Source organism: Xenopus laevis, chromosome 3S (genome assembly GCF_017654675.1).
Source record: "Xenopus laevis strain J_2021 chromosome 3S, Xenopus_laevis_v10.1, whole genome shotgun sequence".
In the NCBI taxonomy this organism is placed as follows: Eukaryota; Metazoa; Chordata; class Amphibia; order Anura; family Pipidae; genus Xenopus; species Xenopus laevis.
Window position 1 is genome coordinate 31,241,951 of NC_054376.1, and position 6,000 is coordinate 31,247,950.

A 6,000-nucleotide genomic window follows, 5' to 3' on the forward strand; every position below is an offset into this window, starting at 1 on the left:
CAGTTCAATTGGAAGCTTTTCTAAATTGTGCACCTTTAAGGGATTTTATTCATGGAAAAACATGTTTTTTTCAAAATCAGTTAATAGTGCTACTCCAGCTGAGTTCTGCACTTACATTTTTTTCCAGTTTGATTGTTATAGAATGGCTAATTAAATTGCTTTCTTTTATTTCTTTTTTTTATAGTTTTGAATTATTTGCCTTCTTCTTCTGACTCTTTCCAGCTTTCAGATGGGGGTCACTGACCCCATCTTAAACAAATGATCTGTAAGGCTACACTTCTTTTGTTATTTTTACTTTTTTATTACTCATCTTTCTATTTGGACCCTCTCCTATCCCCATTGCAGTTTCTTATTCGAATAAATGCATGGTTGCTAGGGTTATTTAGCAGATTGCTGAAATTGCAAACTGGAGAGCTGACGATAAAATAGCAAAATAACTCAAAACCCGCAAATAAAAAATAAAAACTAACTGCAAATATCAATCAATCTCTACATCATACTAAAAGTTAAATTAAAGGTAAACAACCTCTTTAGGTTTCTTTGAGCACTTTCCCCCTAATAGTTTACATTTTTCTGCCTAATCTCCCTGAATCTGAGCGTGTCTTTGCCCTGTCTCTGCCGGGAAGCAGTTCGGGGAGATAAGTCGCCCCGAAGAAGAGGCAATTTATCACCGGTTGACTTAATTTCCCAGAATCTGAGTGTGTGTCTCTGCCCTAAAGGTAGCCATATATAGGCAGATTGAAGATGCTGATTTGAGTCCTTTAGACCGATTAGGCAGATTACCTGCCCATGTATAGGGCCCTCTGATAGGCCTCTTGACTGATATCTGGCCAAAATTCAGCCTGCTGTTGAACAGGCAAATTTGATTTTCATGTCCAGCTGAGGACTGCTTAGCTAGTTGATGCGGTCCTCCTCCTGTCGGAGCCTATTCCCATCATTGTAATCCAATCTTTGGCCAATCGGATTAGCCTTCCGTTGGTGGGCATATCAGAGGAAAGAACCGCTTGTTTGTCGGCCGTGCAAAATAAGTGGACCTTATAGTGTATGACCAGCTTTACTGTAATTTTCCATATTTACTCTAAGAAGAGTTATGTTATCGTACCTTACAGTTTGTGCCGCTTCCGTACAGAATGATTTATCTTCACCGTCCCTGTGTTGGTTTTTTTTGCATTGATCAGTCTATGACACTGCCTATGACGCCATTCATCATAAAGATAAAGAATACTGCGACAGTGTTAACCCCACTGAATCACATGGGCACTGCTGATCCATGGATGGGCAAATTAAATAAATAAAATGGCAATGTAATACAAACTCATTCCATGTCTGTATGGGTTTCTTCCCACATTTTAAAAATATACAGTGGAGTAAAGGGGCGCATGATGAAATCAATCCTTATGCGTTTTAATATTTTAGGGCATTTAGACTGTAAGCTCTACAGGAGCAGGTTGTGAATCATGATCACTCTCTGTAATGCTTTGTGTAACTATGTTATTCATGGCACAAGAAGATTCTGTAGCACTATCTTTAGAATTCTGTAATTTGGGTCAGTTCTATTATAGTTAAAATATTTTCACACAGATCTATGGAGTCTGGGAAGGCTGGGGACATTAAAACCACTCGGAAGGCAGCGTGTACTGTGTTCTCTCACTGTATATGGATTCTTTGTTATTTTTGCATCATTTCACTAAATTTGGTTTTATGGAAATACAAAAAAGCTAATCAAAGTAGAAGGAGCGTGTTTGTGTTGTGAAAGGACTTGCAAGCGCAGGACAAAGACAATATTTAAAAGATTAGATTGTTCATTGTTTATTACCATTGTAGTTAGTTTGTATTGTGACAGAATACATAGGATACATGGTAGAATACACAGGACCCTTCTTTTTAATGATCAGTTGTCTCTCATTGACAACTGCATCACTATTAAAGGGGACCTGTCACCTTAAGAAATAATTCCAAATCCTATTTTATGTTAGTCAAACAAAATAAACTTTACTTACACTATAAAAATTATTGAAATATTGGGTTTTTTTTTTGGAATTCACAATCACATCAAGCAGGCAGTTGCCATTTTGTAGACACGGTTATTAAGGCAAACTTTGTTTTGTTTTTTTTTTTCATTTGAAAGCTGTAAAGTGTCAGAAAAAGGCAAATTAGACAACTATAAAAATTAAAAAAGGCCGATTGAAAAGTTGCTTAGAATTAGCCATTCTATAACCTACTAAGAGTTAACTTAGAATTGAATCACCCCACTAATAATATCTATTATGCACTTTGTCAACTTTAAAAACTATTTCCAGTGTGCACACCTATCCAGGAGTTAATTTGCATATGTAGGCAAGGATTGTATGCACAGCAGTGTTAATATAGCATTAGGCAAAAACACAGAATTGAGAAGTTGGTTAAAGGAACAGCAACACAAAAAAAAATGAGTGTTCTTAAAGGGAAACTGTCATGGGAAAAATTTTTTTTTTCAAAATGAATCAGTTAATAGTGCTGCTCCAGCAGAATTCTGCACTCAAATCCATTTCTCAAAAGAGCAAACAGATTTTTTTATATTCAATTTTGAAATCTGACATGGGGCTAGACATATTGTCAATTTCCCAGCTGCCCCAAGTCATGTGACTTGTGCTCTGATAAACTTCAATCACTCTTTACTGCTGTACTGCAAGTTGGAGTGATATCACCCCCCTCCCTTTTTCCCCTCAGCAGCCAAACAAAAGAACAATGGGAAGGTAACCAGATAGCAGCTCCCTAACACAAGATAACAGCTGCCTGGTAGATCTAAGAACAACACTCAATAGTAAAAACCCATGTCCCACTGAGACACATTCAGTTACATTGAGAAGGAAAAACAGCAGCCTGCCAAAAAGCATTTCTTTCTTAAAGTGCAGGCACAAGTCACATGACATGGGGCAGCTGGGAAATTTACAAAATGTCTAGCCCCATGTCAGATTTCAAAATTGAATATAAAAAAATCTTTTGAGAAATGGATTTCAGTGAAGAATTCTGCAGGAGCAGCACTATTAACTGATTCATTTTGAAAAAAATTTTTTTTCCCATGACAGTATCCCTTTAAGGAATGACAATATCATGTACTGTTGCCCTGCAATGGTGTTAAAACTGGTGTTTTTGCTTCAGATACACAACTATAGTTTATATAAACAAGCTGCTGTGTAGCCATGGGGGCAGCCATTCACATACAGGATACACAGTAGATAACAGAGAAGCTCTGAAGAATCCCATTATGTACTGCTGTGTATCTTGTGCATTTTCTCCCTTTTCAGCTTTGAATGGCTGCCTCACACAGCTTGTTTATATAAACTATAGTAGTCTTTCTGAAGCAATCACACTAGTTTTAACACTGCAGGTCAATCAGTTCATCTTATTTTCATTACTTTAATACACTTTAATTTTTAGGTGTTACGGTTCCTTTAAGTGCTTGAGAAGGCATTTCTTGTATAAGTAGGAGGTGCCTACCCATGCCCATAAAAGCTTTCATAGTGGTTCAGTGGCTTGGGCTGCTGCTAAGGACAACTCAAAGCAAGGGAATTTTCTGTATTTTAGAACCGCATCAGAGCTGGTATACAGGAGCTGCACTCCGCACCAGTGTGCAAATATTACAGCTACAACACGGACCACAAAGACGCGGGGTCTCTTTTCGCTGACTCTTGTCACTCTTCGTCTACCTCTGGAAAACTTCCAAAGTCGTTTTGGGAGGTGGACACTCAAGAAGAAAAAATATTAGTGTTATGCACAGAAATTTTATTATGCACCGTCCTGATGAAGGGAGGTTTATCCCCCCGAAACGTTGATCACGAGGTGATATAATAAAGAGGGGTGTCCCCCCAACTGCTGATAATAGCGTGTGTGCGGATCCGTTTCTTGTTTGCTGTTATCTAGTGTTAAGCTGGCCATAGATGTTGAGATTTTTAAAAGATCCGATCTTCATCGCGAGACCACGATTTTCTCGGAACGATCGTACGAATTGACCATCAACTAAAAAGACCAATTTGCCAGGAAAACAAAGGGGAGCTGCCTGCTTGGCCCTGCAAACATAGATAGATTGCACTGGGACCGAGAAAGATTTTTTGACCTGGCCGATCAATTTCATGACAGATGTCGGGCGAAAAATCGTAAGATGTACGATCGTTCGAATCCCACTAACCGCTAATTTCGAAGGAATGGTCGGGCTTCCCTAAAATCGGTCGTTCGGCAAGAAGAATCGTTGCGTCTATGGGGAGCTTTAGACACAGGGCACTTAAACTCTAGGCCAGCTAAATCAGTTCAGACATTGCTTCTGTGTGACTCCACCATTTGAAGTATCACATGTAGTTGAAGGATGCTCATGACAGTTCAGTTACTTCAGTAGGTCAGTCAGGTGATTTCTAGAAATTGTTGTCTCTGGGGCACCCCATAGATATGTGTGCATGACTACCATAGATATCAAATGGGCATAGTTATTATAGCTATATACATTGGGTACATGTGGCTCCAGCTGTGAAAACAGTATCCGTTCCCTAAAGGCATTTCATCATGCATCCGCAACAGTGAGAAACCCCTTAGTTAATCAAGCTTGTATGGAGAGAACCTAAAGCTGGCTTGTATATGCATTTCCTCACAGATGAGGTATTATTTATTCATTTATTTGCAGAATTTTGCAATTACAGTGACCTTTTGGAAACCAGTGGGAAAGGCAAATATCCATTACTAGCAACCTTGAACCTAGGCACAGGCAGAGTTATGGGAAAAATAAATATTAGATCATTAAGTAGCAAGAGTGATTTCTATAGAATAATAAAGGTTTATTACATGTCATTACATGAAAAAAGTATTTCCCCATCATTGATTGTTTATTTAAGTACATATATAAAATATATAAACTAGAGTAACACAGAGAAATCTAAATCTTATTATAGATTATAGGAGATATCCACCTTTAAGAGAAGGAAAGGCTAAAATGAAGTAAGCTTTATCAGAAAGGTCTATATAAATACACTGGTAAACCCTCATAGTAATACTGCTCTGTCCTCTGTCAAAAGAAACACAGCATTTCTTTCCTTCTATTGTGTACTCATGGGCTTCTGTATCAGACTTCCTGTTTTCAGCATAAACCTCCAGGGTTAGGGCTTGAGCATGCTCAGTTTGCTTCTCTCCTCCTCCTCTCCCTGCTGTAATCTGAGCCCAGAGCTATGACTGAGCAGGGAAACTCAGGCAGGAAGTGATGTCACACCAAGCTAATATGGCAGCTGCTATCCTAAACAAACAGAGAGCTTCTAGAGCTGCTTACTCAGGTATGGTAATTCCACACAATAATGGAGCACACAAACCTCGTGCATAATCCTTTCGGATCAAGTGCTCAGCAGTGATTAACCCAACCTGCCACGGGTCAGGAGAATACTATGCATAATCCAGTAACTGCAGCACTCTGATGGTAATAGTGATATTTCAGCGTTGTGATTTTATTGGCTCATCTGCTTGAGTAGACAAAAAAAAATGCCACTTTTTTGTCTACTCGAGCAAATGAGTCAATAAAATCACAACACTGAAATATCACTATTACCATCAAAGTGCTGCAGTTATTGGATTATACTCAGGTATGGTAGAACATTCTACAGAATAAATAGTGTTATAGCTTGCACTATTGTGGCTATTGGCAATAAACTGCTTCGGTTTCCTTCTCCTTTAAGCAGAGCCCAAGCAATGTGTTAGGACTATCACTATTTGACAATTTGCTGCCTCTGTGTGCGCTGAAACCCTGAGCTGGCTCACCTCTTCTACAAAAAACATACTAGCCAGGGGACCTCTTTGCTCTTCTTCTGGTCCCGTGTTTTATCAGGCTTGGGCTAGTACTGTATGAATGGTAGAGATTGTTGTGTTTGACATTCTGTACCGCACATGCAACTTTCTAGAATTGTCCTGGGGACAAAAATATGTCAGTGCAGCACTTAAAAAATAGTACCCCAGGCCTGTAGCCATGATATTTGAAACTGCCTTCCT